Source organism: Dendrobates tinctorius, unplaced genomic scaffold, assembly GCF_039654945.1.
Source record: "Dendrobates tinctorius isolate UK_male_01 unplaced genomic scaffold, ASM3965494v1 ptg000404l, whole genome shotgun sequence".
Classification (NCBI taxonomy): Eukaryota; Metazoa; Chordata; class Amphibia; order Anura; family Dendrobatidae; genus Dendrobates; species Dendrobates tinctorius.
In genome coordinates, this window is record NW_027362069.1 from 1,688,789 (window position 1) to 1,704,065 (window position 15,277).

Sequence of the window (15,277 nt, forward strand, 5' to 3'; positions counted from 1 at the left end):
GCCCCCAGCACGGTATAATACAGCCCAGCATTGTATATAGCCCCCCCCCAGCCTGGTATAATACAGCCCAGCATGGTATATAGCCCCCCCAGCATGGTATAATACAGCCCAGCATGGTATATAGCCCCCCCAGCATGGTATAATACAGCTGAGCATGGTATATAGCCCCCCAGCATGGTATGATACAGCCGAGCATGGTATACATATAGTCCCCCCAGCATGGTATAATACAGCCCAGCATGGTATATGGCCCTCCCAGCATGGTATATAGCCCCCCAGCATGGTATATAGCGCCCCCCCAGCATGGTATATAGTCCCCCCAAAGTGGCCCCACAGTCTAGTACTCGCACTGATTTAAAAAAAATAAACAAAAAAAAACAACACTCCTCACCTTCTCCTCATGCCCGCGCTGCTGGCTGCTCCTGTCTCCTCCTGCACACAGTGAGAGCGCGATGACGTCATTGCGCCCCCGCTGTGTCAGAGGCAGAGCGGGGAATGATGGGAGAGGGAGCGTCAGCTGACGCTCTCTCCCCCATCACTGCCTCCTTCAGTGCGGCGGCGGGAGTCGGCGCTGAGGGCAGGCGGGCCCTCCTGCCTCACAGGGGCCCCATAGTGGCTGTGTGATGTGCCGCTGGCTGGGGGCCCCTGGAGGAGCGGGGGCCCTAGGCAGCTGCCTGGTCTGCCTGCCCATAACGCCGGCCCTGCCTGTGATGAGGTCACAGGAGGGGAGGAGTCAGGGATCACATGATCAGGGCCTCAGTGTCTGCAGGACTCTGCTGTGCTGGTTGTCATGGTGCTGGATGAGGGGAAGTTTCTGTGTGGGGTCAGGAGGGGTTTACAGGGTGGATGTAGCAGAGCTGTGTGTACGAGGTGTACGGAGCGGAGCCGTGTGTGTACGAGGTGTACGGAGCGGAGCCGTGTGTGTACGAGGTGTACGGAGCGGAGCCGTGAGTGTACGAGGTGTACGGAGCAGAGCCGTGTGTGTACGAGGTGTACGGAGCGGAGCCCTGTGTGTACGAGGTGTACGGAGCGGAGCCGCGTGTGTACGAGTTGTACGGAACGGAGCCGCGTGTGTACGAGGTGTACGGAGCGGAGCCGCGTGTGTACGAGGTGTACGGAGCGGAGCCGTGTGTGTACGAGGTGTACGGAGCGGAGCCGTGTGTGTGCGAGGTGTAAGGAGCGGAGCCGCGTGTGTACGAGGTGTACGGAGCGGAGCCCTGTGTGTACGAGGTGTACGGAGTGGAGCCCTGTGTGTAAGAGGTGTACGGAGCGGAGCCGTGTGTGCACGAGGTGTACGGAGTGGAGCCGTGTGTGCACGAGGTGTGCGGAGCGGAGCCGTGTGTGTACGAGGTGTACGGAGTGGAGCCGTGTGTGTACGAGGTGTACGGAGCGGAGCCGTGTGTGCACGAGGTGTACGGAGTGGAGCCGTGCGTGTATGAGGTGTACGGAGCGGAGCCGTGTGTGCACGAGGTGTACGGAGCGGAGCCGTGTGTGTACGAGGAGTACTGAGCAGAGCCATGTGTACGGAGCGGAGCCGCGTGTATACGAGGTGTACGGAGCGGAGCCGTGTGTGTACGAGGTGTACGGAGCGGAGCCGTGTGTGTACGAGGTGTACGTAGCGGTGCCCTGTGTGTACGAGGTGTACGGAGCGGAGCCGGGTGTGTACGAGGTGTACGGAGCGGAGCCGCGTGTGTACGAGGTGTACGGAGCGGAGCCGCGTGTGTACGAGGTGTACGGAGCGGAGCCGCGTGTGTACGAGGTGTACGGAGCGGAGCCGCGTGTGTACGAGGTGTACGGAGCGGAGCCGTGTGTGTACGAGGTGTACGGAGCGGAGCCGCGTGCGTACGAGGTGCACGTAGCGGAGCCATGTGTGTACGAGGTGTACGTAGCGGTGCCCTGTGTGTACGAGGTGTACGGAGCGGAGCCGGGTGTGTACGAGGTATACGGAGCGGAGACGTTTGTGCACGAGGTGTACGGAGAGGAACCGTGTGTGTATGAGGTGTACGGAGCGGAGCCGTGTGTGCACGAGGTGTACGGAGCGGAGCCGTGTGTGTACGAGGTGTACTGAGCAGAGCCATGTGTACGAGGTGTACGGAGCGGAGCCGCGTGTGTACGAGGTGTACGGAGCGGAGCCGTGTGTGTACGAGGTGTACGGAGCGGAGCCGTGTGTGTACGAGGTGTACGTAGCGGTGCCCTGTGTGTACGAGGTGTACGGAGCGGAGCCGGGTGTGTACGAGGTGTACGGAGCCGCGTGTGTACGAGGTGTACGGAGCGGAGCCGTGTGTGTACGAGGTGTACGGAGCGGAGCCGCGTGTGTACGAGGTGTACTGACCAGAGCCGTGTGTACGAGGTGTACGGAGCGGAGCCGCGTGTGTACGAGGTGTACGGAGCGGAGCCGTGTGTGTACGAGGTGTACGGAGCGGAGCCGTGTGTGTACGAGGTGTACGAAGCGGAGCCGTGTGTGCACGAGGTGTACGGAGCGGAGCCGTGTGTGTACGAGGTGTACTGAGCAGAGCCGTGTTTACGAGGTGTAAGGAGCGGAGCCGCGTGTGTACGAGGTGTACGGAGCGGAGCCGTGTGTGTACGAGGTGTACGGAGCGGTGCCCTGTGTGTACGAGGTGTACTGAGCGGAGCCGGGTGTGTACGAGGTGTACGGAGCAGAGCCGCGTGTGTACGAGGTGTACGGAGCGGAGCCGTGTGTGTACGAGGTGTACGGAGCAGAGCCGTGTGTGTACGAGGTGTACGGAGCGGAGCCGTGTGTGTACGAGGTGTACGGAGCGGAGCCGTGTGTATACGAGGTGTACGGAGCGGAGCCGTGTGTGTACGAGGTGTACGGAGCGGAGCCGTGTGTGTACGAGGTGTACGGAGCGGAGCCGCGTGTGTACGGAGCGGAGCCGTGCGTGTACGAGGTGTACGGAGCGGTGCCGTGTGTGTACGAGGTGTACGGAGCGGAGCCGTGTGTATACGAGGTGTACGGAGCGGAGTCGTGTGTGTACGAGGTGTACGGAGCGGAGCCGTGTGTGTACGAGGTGTACGGAGCGGAGGCGTGTCTGTACGAGGTGTACGGAGCGGAGCCGTGTGTGTACGAGGTGTACGGAGCGGAGCCGTGTGTACGAGGTGTACGGAGCGGAGCCGTGTGTATACGAGGTGTACAGAGCGGAGCCGTGTGTGTACGAGGTGTACGGAGCGGAGCCGTGTGTGTACGAGGTATACGGAGCGGAGCCGTGTGTGCACGAGGTGTGCGGAGCGGAGCCGTGTGTGTACGAGGTGTGCGGAGCGGAGCCGTGTGTGTACGAGGTGTACGGAGCGGAGCCGTGTGTGTACGAGGTGTACGGAGCGGAGCCGTGTGTGTACGAGGTGTACGTAGCGGTGCCCTGTGTGTACGAGGTGTACGGAGCGGAGCCGGGTGTGTACGAGGTATACGGAGCGGAGCCGTGTGTGCACGAGGTGTACGGAGTGGAGCCGTGTGTGTATGAGGTGTACGGAGCAGAGCCGTGTGTGCACGAGGTGTACGGAGCGGAGCCGTGTGTGTATGAGGAGTACTGAGCAGAGCCATGTGTACGAGGTGTACGGAGGGGAGCCGCGTGTGTACGAGGTGTACGGAGCGGAGCCGTGTGTGTACGAGGTGTACGGAGCGGAGCCGTGTGTGTACGAGGTGTACGGAGCGGAGCCGCGTGTGTACGAGGTGTACGTAGCGGAGCCGCGTGTGTACGAGGTGTACGGAGCGGAGCCGTGTGTGTATGAGGAGTACTGAGCAGAGCCATGTGTACGAGGTGTACGGAGCGGAGCCGCGTGTGTACGAGGTGTACGGAGCAGAGCCGTGTGTGTACGAGGTGTACGGAGCGGAGCCGTGTGTGTACGAGGTGTACGGAGCGGAGCCGCGTGTGTACGAGGTGTACGTAGCGGAGCCGCGTGTGTATGAGGTGTACGGAGCGGAGCCGTGTGTGTACGAGGTGTACGGAGCGGAGCCGTGTGTGTACGAGGTGTACGGAGCGGAGCAGTGTGTGCACGAGGTGTACGGAGCGGAGCCGTGTGTGTACGAGGTGTGCGGAGCGGAGCCGTGTGTGTCCGAGGTGTACGGAGTGGAGCCGTGTGTGTACGAGGTGTACGGAGCGGAGCCGCGTGTGTACGAGGTGTACGGAGCGGTGCCCTGTGTGTACGAGGTGTACGGAGCGGAGCCGGGTGTGTACGAGGTGTACGGAGCAGAGTCGTGTGTGTACGAGGTGTACAGAGCGGAGCCGTGTGAGTACGAGGTGTACGGAGCGGAGCCGTGTGTGTACGAGGTGTACGGAGCGGAGCCGCGTGTGTACGGAGCGGAGCCGTGCGTGTACGAGGTGTACGGAGCGGTGCCGTGCGTGTACGAGGTGTACGGAGCGGTGCCGTGTGTGTACGAGGTGTACGGAGCGGAGCCGTGTGTGTACGAGGTGTACGGAGCGGAGCCGTGTGTATACGAGGTGTACGGAGCGGAGCCGTGTGTGTACGAAGTATACGGAGCGGAGCGGTGTGTGTACGAGGTGTACAGAGCGGAGGCGTGTCTTTATGAGGTGTACGGAGTGGAGCCGTGTGTGTACGAGGTGTGCGGAGCGGAGCCGCGTGTGTGCGAGGTGTAAGGAGCGGAGCCGCGTGTGTACGAGGTGTACGGATCGGAGCCGCGTGTGTACGAGGTGTACGGAGCGGAGCCGTGTGTGTACGAAGTATACGGAGCGGAGCCGTGTGTGTACGAGGTGTACGGAGCGGAGGCGTGTCTTTATGAGGTGTACGGAGCGGAGCCGTGTGTGTACGAGGTGTACGGAGCGGAGCCGTGTGTGTACGAGGTGTACGGAGCGGAGCCGTGTGTGTACGAGGTGTACGGAGCGGAGCCATGTGTATACGAGGTGTACAGAGCGGAGCCGTGTGTACGAGGTGTACGGAGCGGAGCCGTGTGTGTACAAGGTGTACGGAGTGGAGCCGCGTGTGTACGAGGTGTACGGAGCGGAGCCGGGTGTGTACGAGGTGTACGGAGCGGAGCCCTGTGTGTACGAGGTGTACGGAGCGGATCCGCGTGTGTACGAGGTGTACGGAGCAGAGCCGCGTGTGTACGAGGTGTGCGGAGCGGAGCCGCGTGTGTGCGAGGTGTAAGGAGCGGAGCCGCGTGTGTACGAGGTGTACGGATCGGAGCCGCGTGTGTACAAGGTGTGCGGAGCGGAGCCGCATGTGTACGAGGTGTGCGGAGTGGAGCCGCGTGTGTACGAGGTGTACGGAGCGGAGCCAGGTGTGTACGAGGTGTACGGAGCTGAGCCCTGTGTGTACGAGGTGTACGGAGCGGAGCCGCGTGTGTACGAGGTGTACGGAGTGGAGCCGTGTGTGTACGAGGTGTACGTAGCGGTGCCCTGTGTGTACGAGGTGTACTGAGCGGAGCCGGGTGTGTACGAGGTGTACGGAGCAGAGCCGTGTGTGTACAAGGTGTACGGAGCGGAGCTGTGTGTACGAGGTGTATGGAGCGGAGCCGCGTGTGTACGAGGTGTACGGAGCGGTGCCCTGTGTGTACGAGGTGTACGGAGCGGAGCCGGGTGTGTACGAGGTGTACGGAGCAGAGCCGTGTGTGTACGAGGTGTACAGAGCGGAGCCGTGTGAGTACGAGGTGTACGGAGCGGAGCCGCGTGTGTACGAGGTGTACGGAGCGGTGCCCTGTGTGTACGAGGTGTACGGAGCGGAGCCGGGTGTGTACGAGGTGTACGGAGCAGAGCCGTGTGTGTACGAGGTGTACAGAGCGGAGCCGTGTGAGTACGAGGTGTACGGAGCGGAGCCGTGTGTGTACGAGGTGTACGGAGCGGAGCCGCGTGTGTACGGAGCGGAGCCGTGCGTGTACGAGGTGTTCGGAGCGGTGCCGTGCGTGTACGAGGTGTACGGAGCGGTGCCGTGTGTGTACGAGGTGTACGGAGCGGAGCCGTGTGTGTACGAGGTGTACGGAGCGGAGCCGTGTGTATACGAGGTGTACGGAGCGGAGCCGTGTGTGTACGAAGTATACGGAGCGGAGCGGTGTGTGTACGAGGTGTACAGAGCGGAGGCGTGTCTTTATGAGGTGTACGGAGTGGAGCCGTGTGTGTACGAGGTGTGCGGAGCGGAGCCGCGTGTGTGCGAGGTGTAAGGAGCGGAGCCGCGTGTGTACGAGGTGTACGGATCGGAGCCGCGTGTGTACGAGGTGTACGGAGCGGAGCCGTGTGTGTACGAAGTATACGGAGCGGAGCCGTGTGTGTACGAGGTGTACGGAGCGGAGGCGTGTCTTTATGAGGTGTACGGAGCGGAGCCGTGTGTGTACGAGGTGTACGGAGCGGAGCCGTGTGTGTACAAGGTGTACGGAGCGGAGCCGTGTGTGTACGAGGTGTACGGAGCGGAGCCATGTGTATACGAGGTGTTCAGAGCGGAGCCGTGTGTACGAGGTGTACGGAGCGGAGCCGTGTGTGTACAAGGTGTACGGAGTGGAGCCGCGTGTGTACGAGGTGTACGGAGCGGAGCCGGGTGTGTACGAGGTGTACGGAGCGGAGCCCTGTGTGTACGAGGTGTACGGAGCGGATCCGCGTGTGTACGAGGTGTACGGAGCAGAGCCGCGTGTGTACGAGGTGTGCGGAGCGGAGCCGCGTGTGTGCGAGGTGTAAGGAGCGGAGCCGCGTGTGTACGAGGTGTACGGATCGGAGCCGCGTGTGTACAAGGTGTGCGGAGCGGAGCCGCGTGTGTACGAGGTGTGCGGAGTGGAGCCGCGTGTGTACGAGGTGTACGGAGCGGAGCCAGGTGTGTACGAGGTGTACGGAGCTGAGCCCTGTGTGTACGAGGTGTACGGAGCGGAGCCGCGTGTGTACGAGGTGTACGGAGTGGAGCCGTGTGTGTACGAGGTGTACGTAGCGGTGCCCTGTGTGTACGAGGTGTACGGAGCGGAGCCGGGTGTGTACGAGGTGTACGGAGCAGAGCCGTGTGTGTACAAGGTGTACGGAGCGGAGCTGTGTGTACGAGGTGTATGGAGCGGAGCCGCGTGTGTACGAGGTGTACGGAGCGGAGCCCTGTGTGTACGAGGTGTACGGAGCGGAGCCGTGTGTGTACGAGGTGTACGGAGCAGAGCCGCGTGTGTACGAGGTGTACGGAGCGGAGCCGTGTGTGTACGAGGTGTACGAAGCGGAGCCGTGTGTGTACGAGGTGTACGGAGCAGAGCCGTGTGTGTACGAGGTGTACGGAGCGGACCCCTGTGTGTACTCTATATACACCTGTATTCCCCCAGTTTCAGTCACAGACTCTTGTGTACACTATATGCACCCGTATACCCCCAGCTTCGGTCGCAGACCCCTCACTGTGCACTGTATAAACCCGTATACCCCCAGCTTCAGTCATAGACACCTCCATGTACGCTGTATACACCTGTAATCCCCCAGCTTCTGTCACAGACCCCTGTTTGTAGGCTGTACACACCCGCCTACCCCCAGCTTCGGTATCACCCCCCGTGTATGCTGTATACACCCGCATACCCGCAAGTTCAGTCGCAGACCACTCTGTGTACACTGTATACACCTGTAATCTCCCATCTTCAGTTGCAGATTCCTGTGTACACTGTATACACCCGTATTCCCCTAGCTTCGGTCACAGACCCCTCTGTGTATACTGTGTACACCCGTATTCCCCTAGCTTCGGTCACAGACCCCTCTGTGTATACCCTCAGCTTAAGTAACAGCCCACTGTGTACGCTGTATGCACCAGTATACCCCAGCTTCAGTCGCAGACCCCTCTGTGTATACTGTATACACCCGTATATCCCCAGGTTCGGTCACAGACCCCCTTAGGCTACTTTCACACATCAGGTTTTCGGCGTCAGGCGCGATCCGGCATTGTGCCGGAATGCTGGATCCGGCAAATGTTTTGTAAAACCTGATGTGCCGGATCCGGTTTTCTGCCGGATCCGTCTTGTTCATGACAGACAAAACCGGATCCGTCTCATCCGGTTCATCCGTTTTTCTATCCGTTTTTCGACGGATTACGCCGGATCCGGTTTTTAAAATTGACCCTTGTGGCCTTCCGAACGGGATTGGCTACTGGAAAACTATATATAGCATGTTCCTACAGCCCTTCTTTGACAGGTAGTAGAGGAGAAAGTGCAGGTTGGAGAGAAGAGTATGGATGTTGTCATTGGAAATATTTTGAAGAATTTGGCGGATTTTATAGCGGAGGCGAATCGTTTGAGGGTGATTGTTCTGGAGAAGGAGAGAGCGAGACAGCAGCGCATCAGGCATCGTAGACGACGTTTGTGGATCCACCCCATCACAGCCAAGAGAATGACGCATGGGGTCTATTCTACACTCTGCATGGACCTTCGACGAAACCCGGATAAATTTTTTGGATATGTTCGGATGAAAATGGAGAATTTTGATTACTTGGTGGAGCGCATTGCACACCTCATAAGAAAAGCGGACACCTATTGCCGCTTCTCTGTTTCACCCGCAGAGCGTCTGATGGTGACTTTAAGGTAAGCCACATTTATTGGATGTGATCGCATCAGAGCACACTTTCACTGCAATCTTGTTGGTGGTAGTTTGCATCTCCAAGTGTTATAGGTCAGTTTTGGTATGTAATGCTGTGATTTAAAACTAATTTATTGTTTTTTAATTCCCCACAGATTTCTTGCAACTGGAGAATCCCTTTCGTCACTGCATTTCCAGTACAGACTTGGGATTTCCACCATATCTGGAATTGTGAAGTACACATGCCATGCACTGTGGGACTCCTTAGCTGAAGAGTTTTTACCAGAGCCCACAACAGAGAGGTGGATTGAAATTGCTGACAAGTTTCAACAGATATGTCAGTTTCCCAACTGCTTGGGCGCTGTGGACGGGAAACATATCCGCATTGTAAAGCCAGCTGGATCGGGATCGGAATATTTCAATTACAAGAAATATTTTTCAATTGTCCTCATGGCCATCGCTGACGCGGAATACAAATTTATTGCGGTTGATATTGGGGCCTATGGCCGCTCCAATGACTCTCAAGTTTTCAAACTATCTGCCATGGGGCGTAAACTGTATGGAAACACCTTCCAGTTCCCACCACCTAGACCGCTGCCGCAAACATCTGGTCCACCTATGCCATTTGTCTGTGTAGGGGATGAAGCCTTCCAGCTGTCAGAACACCTTTTGAAACCGTACTCTAGCAGAGGATTGTCAAGAACAAAACGCATTTTTAATTACCGCCTCACAAGAGCAAGAAGAATGGTTGAATGTACCTTTGGTATTCTGACAGCCAAATGGCGGGTCCTATTGACTGCGATCAACCTCAAGACAGAAACTGTGGACGAGGTGATCAAAGCTTGCGTGGTACTCCACAATTTTGTTATCTGCAAGGAACCCATTTCCATTGAGGACACCTCTGAAGAAACCACCTTGCAAGATTACCATGACATTACCACTAGAAGTTCTGTGACGGTTTCAGTAATGAGGGACAATTTTGCACTATACTTTATGTCACCTCAAGGCAGAGTACACTGGCAGGATGACAGAGTGTGAAAGATTTGTGCCCAACCAAACTTGTGTACCTTCTGGACCAACAGTATATACAGTATATAACTGGACCAACAGTATATACCTTTGCCAACCAAAGTTGGCTATCTTGTCATGGTCTCTAATTTTAGCTTTAGGCCACAGGTGTGTACCTGGTTGTGTTTTATGCAAAGTATTTCACCTTTTAACAAAAGTTGTGTACATTGTTAGGAAATCACCAACAATAAACACAACTTTTCAGGTGAAATACTTTGCTTCAAACACAACCAGGAACACAACTGTGGCAAAAAGCTATAATTTACCCACAGTTATATACCTAGTTTTGAATACCTTTTTACCTTTTAAATACCCTGTATTTAACCTTTTTTTTAAACATATTTCGCCGCAGAAAGAAATGGCAGACAACCAGTGTAAACAATAATTTAACTTTTATTTAAAATATTTTTTTTTGTGTAAACTGTTTTTAAAGTTAAAAAAACTTTTTTAATAAAGGTTTGAAACCAACTGGGCATTTTTATTACAAAACACATCATAAATCTGTGTAGTGTGGGGTGGAAATACTGCTGGAGGGGCTGCGGGACACTTCGACAATGGGAGTGTGGAGAGAGGACTGGGATCGTGGTGGGGAAGGAACAGTTAGAGGTGATGGTGTGGGAGGCAGAAGAGGTGGTGGGCGGTGGAGTGGAGGGTTGGGCAGGGACTGTAGGAGCAGATGATGTTGATGGAAAGTTGTATGGGGAAGGAGTTTGGTACGGGGAAGGAGTTTGGTATGGGGCAGGTTGCTGGAAGTGGGGAGATGTCTGGTACTGGGGAGGTTGCTGGTACTGGGGAGGTTGCTGGTACTGGGGAGGTTGCTGGTATGTAATAGGAGGGGGAGGATGGAAAGTGGCTGGAGGGGGTGCAGATGTAATAGGAGGGGGAGGATGGAAAGTGGCTGGAGGGGGTGCAGATGTAATAGGAGGGGGAGGATGGAAAGTGGCTGGAGGGGGTGCAGATGTAATAGGAGGGGGAGGATGGAAAGTGGCTGGAGGGGGTGCAGGTGGAGGAACTACAGTGGTGGGAGGTGGAGGTTGGGAGGTAACCTGCTGTAGAGCACCGTGGCACGAATGCATTACATGCATCTGCTGGGTAGGAGATAGTGTTGCCATGCGCCCCACAACAGACCTGAAAAAGGTGTGGTTTTGGCGAAGATCTTGCTTCTGAATGCATGGTTTGCAGAAGTGTCTTCACCTCCAGAATGCTGGAGTTGATCTGCTGAAAGCCTGTGGAGATTTGCTCTGACAAGACTTTTAGACAGTTCTGGAAAGATGCATTCAGATGCAAGAACTCTGGCGCATAACTCTTTTCCTGACCCCTCTGCCGCTGCCGCCCAGTACCCGCAGGTGTACTAGAGGTGGCAGGGGCAGAAGGGTGGGGTAAAGGGAAAGCGATCTCCTCACCAGCAGCTTCATGTAATGTAGGCGGCCACGATGCTCCTGTGCTGGTGGATGGGACAGATGGGTCGAATGTGTGGGAAGGCTGGGAAGGTGCAGATGTACCGGGGCGGTCGAAGTGTCCCTCGGTGCCGGTCTCCTCAGGGATCGCCTCAGAAGGGTCCAATCATGCAGGCTCCCGAGTGCTGCTCACCGTGCTGTGGAACAAAGAGAAAAAAAAAACAATTAAAATACTGACATGGTATGGCCCTGGCTGAAAAAAAAAAGTTACATCTAACATTTTTTTTCACATGTGGTGTGTAATATTTACCTTCTAGTGACCATTGTATCCCGGAGGAACGACAGGGCTCGTGCGTACTTGTACTTGCTCCTGCGTCCTCCAGATCCACTCGGGGCCCGCATCTCTTTATTGAACTCCTTCTTGAAACGATCCCTCACAGACCGCCACCGCTTCACAATTCTGTTCCCTGAAACGAGAAAGGAGTGGTTAGTATACAACATCAGTGTTTCCCAAACTCCAGTCCTCATGGTCCCCAGGGGTCATGTTTTCAGGATTTCCATAGTAAATAGAAATCCTGAACACATGATCCGTGGGGACCACGAGGACTGGAGTTCGGGAAAAACTGGTTTACATCAAGCAACCGGTACTGTATATACTTACGCTCTGTAATCTGGGCCCGAACATCGAGGTCCTCCCAGCGGCCCACAAGGAGCGAACAGATTTCCTCCCAGAGTCGTCGGGTAACGATAAGGTCAGCGTGGCGGCGGTCAGCCATATTCCAGAGCGGCTCCCTTTCTCGGACGAGATCGATGAGGTGGTCCACATCGAGTCCTCCATCCTCACCGTCAGAGTCGGGAGCACGCTGTGAAGGCTGTTAAAGAAAAAGACAAAAATAACATAATTAGCCTCCACATAAGAAATGAAATAAAAAGTGCAAAAAAACAAAGCAAAAATATTTATACTTACACGCTGGTGACCGCCGCGTTGCTGTCGCCGACGACCCTGGGAGGCACTGCGAGGACCTCTTGGCCGAGCACCAGATTGGGAAGACTAGAGAAGAAAACAAAAAATGTTATGTGTTTGGATGTAGGCATTTGTTTGCTGTGTGTGGTCTGCAGAACATTGTTTTCTATGTGTTGTGTGTAGTGTGATGTTGTGTTTCTGCGTTTGGTGCAAAAAACTTACCAATTGTGAGCCCACTCCAGGTGTCTGTCCACCCCTTCCTTCTTCTTCTGGGAGCTCCTCTTCATCTTGTGATTCCTGTTTTGAAATAAAAGGCAATGAATAGACATATATTACAGCGATGATGGATTTTGGAAATAAAAACTTACCGTCAAACGCTGACGATGCGAGGGAGGGCTCCCAGAAGATGATGTGCTGTCTTCCTGGTGGCCACACTCCATGCCTGTGGGTGGTGTTCCAGCTGCTGCCATTGCTGCCAGTGATGCCATTTCTGCTGCTGCTGCTGCTGCTGCATCTATTGGGCGGCTGTTGAATAAAGACAAACAAAGGGCCAATGAATATCTTGATATTCAATAGCCCTAGTTTGGAGGAATGGGGGATTTGATAATTACCGTCTCTCATCTGCTGCTGGCCTCCCCTCCTCAGCATGTTCCATTTGCTGCTCCATTTGGGGTGGTGGTGCTGCTGATGGTGCTGCAGTGGTCTCCTGCCTTCTCCTGCGCCTGGTTGCTTTCTTGGGTGGCATGTTGGGTGTGGCTGTGGGTCCCACTGTCTTGCTTTTATATATGTCTTGTGGGCAGAGCTACTGAGCATGCTCAGACCAAAAAAAACGGATCCGGCCACCATCAGGCGCATTGCGGCGCTCATAGGCTTTCATTGTATGAAAAAGCCGGACACGCCGGATCCGGCGTGTCCGTCTTTTTCGCCGGAGACAAAAAACGTTACAGTAGCCGTTTTTTCCAGACGCCGGATCGCGTCACATTGCCGGATCCGGCGAAAACCGGATGAAACGCATGGCCATCCGGCTCGATCCGGCTCTAATGCAAGTCAATGGGGGGGGAAACCGGATCCGGCATTGCATTTCGCCGGATCCGGTTTCTGTCAAAAGCGCCGGATCGCACCTGACGGCGAAAACCTGATGTGTGAAAGAGGCCTTAGTGTACACTTTATATGCCTGTATACCCTAAGCTTCGGTCACAGACCCCTCTGTGTATGCTGTATACACCCGTATACCCCCAGCTTCGGTCACAGACCCTGCATCTCTCACACTGTAGAACTGACGCCGGACACACACGGTAAAACTGTGGTCGACGGTCTCTCATCTCTCGCACTTAGGGTGTGTGTAGACGCTGCGGAATCCGCTGCAGATTAATCCGCACGGGTTTTGCAAAAACCGCAGATAAACCGCAGGTCAAAAGACCTGCGGATTATCTGCGGTTTTGCCTGCGGATTCACCATCTCCACAATGGTGGAGTAGGAACCCGCTGCGGATTCCGCAGAAAGAATTGACATGTCAATTCTTTCTGCGGTTTCAAAACCGCAGCAAATCCGCGCTGATTTTTCCGCAACGTCAGCACAGCAGTTTTTTTTTACCATTCATTTGAATGGTACTGTACACCGCAGCTAGAACTGCTGCGGGTCCGCAGCGGCCAAAACCGCTGCGGAAACGCAGCGGAATCCGCAGCGTGTGCACTTAGCCTTATACTGATAACACGAGAAGTGGTGAGTTCTCCTTCAATGGAAGTCTTCAAACAGAGGCTGGACAGACATCTGACTGGGATGATTTAGCGAATCCTGCTTTGAGCAGGGGGTTGGACCAGATGGCCCAGGAGGTCCCTTCCAACTCTACGATTCTATGATTCTATGAACATAAGATGGAGTCAGACGAACCCTCCTACAAACCGTGAGAACAAAGTCATTACTACAGGACTGTGTGAGAAAGGGATTTATTCTACAAGAAATGCTGGGGCCACAAATGAGAGACTCCGGGCCCCGTGGCTGGATACTCCGGGCCCCCAGCGTGTTAGGACCAGACGGGGTCTTTGTCCCTGGAGCTTCTCTACTCGGGATAATGAGACTCTGATCTTGGTCATCCGTATGGCTAATGGAAATGGAATTACAAAGCTTCTCATAGACTTTCCATGTTACACACGGACGGCACATGTACGGCACACAGACGGCACATGTACAGCACACGGATGGCACATGAACAGCACACGGACGGCTCATGTACAGCACACGGATGGCACATGTACAGCACACGGACGGCACATGTACAGCACACGGACGGCACATGTAAAGCACACGGACGGCACATGTACAGCACACGGACGGCACATGTAAAGCACACGGACGGCACATGTACAGCACACGGATGGCACATGTACAGCACACGGACGGCACATGTACAGCACACGGATGGCACATGAACAGCACACGGACGGCTCATGTACAGTACACGGATGGCACATGTACAGCACACGGACGGCACATGTACAGCACACGGACGGCACATGTAAAGCACACGGACGGCACATGTACAGCACACGGACGGCACATGTAAAGCACACGGACGGCACATGTACAGCACACGGATGGCACATGTACAGCACACGGATGGCACATGTACAGCACACGGATGGCACATGTAAAGCACACGGTCGGCACATGTACAGCACACGGACGGCTCATGTACAGCACACGGACGGCTCATGTACAGCACACGGACGGCTCATGTACAGCACACGGACGGCACATGTACAGCACACGGACGGCACAGGTACAGCACACGGATGGCACATGTACAGCACACGGATGGCTCATGTACAGCACACGGATGGCTCATGTACATCACACAGACGGATCATGTACAGCACACAGACGGCACATGTACAGCACACGGATGGCTCATGTACAGCACATGGACGGCTCATGTACAGCACACGGATGGCACATGTACATCACACAGACGGCACATGTACAGCACACGGATGGCTCATGTACAGCACACGGACGGCTCATGTACAGCACATGGACGGCTCATGTACAGCACACGGACGGCACATGTACAGCACACGGATGGCACATGTACAGCACACAGACGGCTCATGCACAGCACACGGACGGCTCATGCACGGCACACGGATGGCTCATGTACAGCACACAGACGGCCCATGTACAGCACACGGACGGCACATGTACAGCACACGGATGGCTCATGTACAGCACACGGACGGCTCATGCACGGCACACGGATGGCACATGTACATCACACAGACGGATCATGTACAGCACACAGACGGCACATGTACAGCACACGGATGGCTCATGTACAGCACACGGACGGCACATGTACTGCACACGGATGG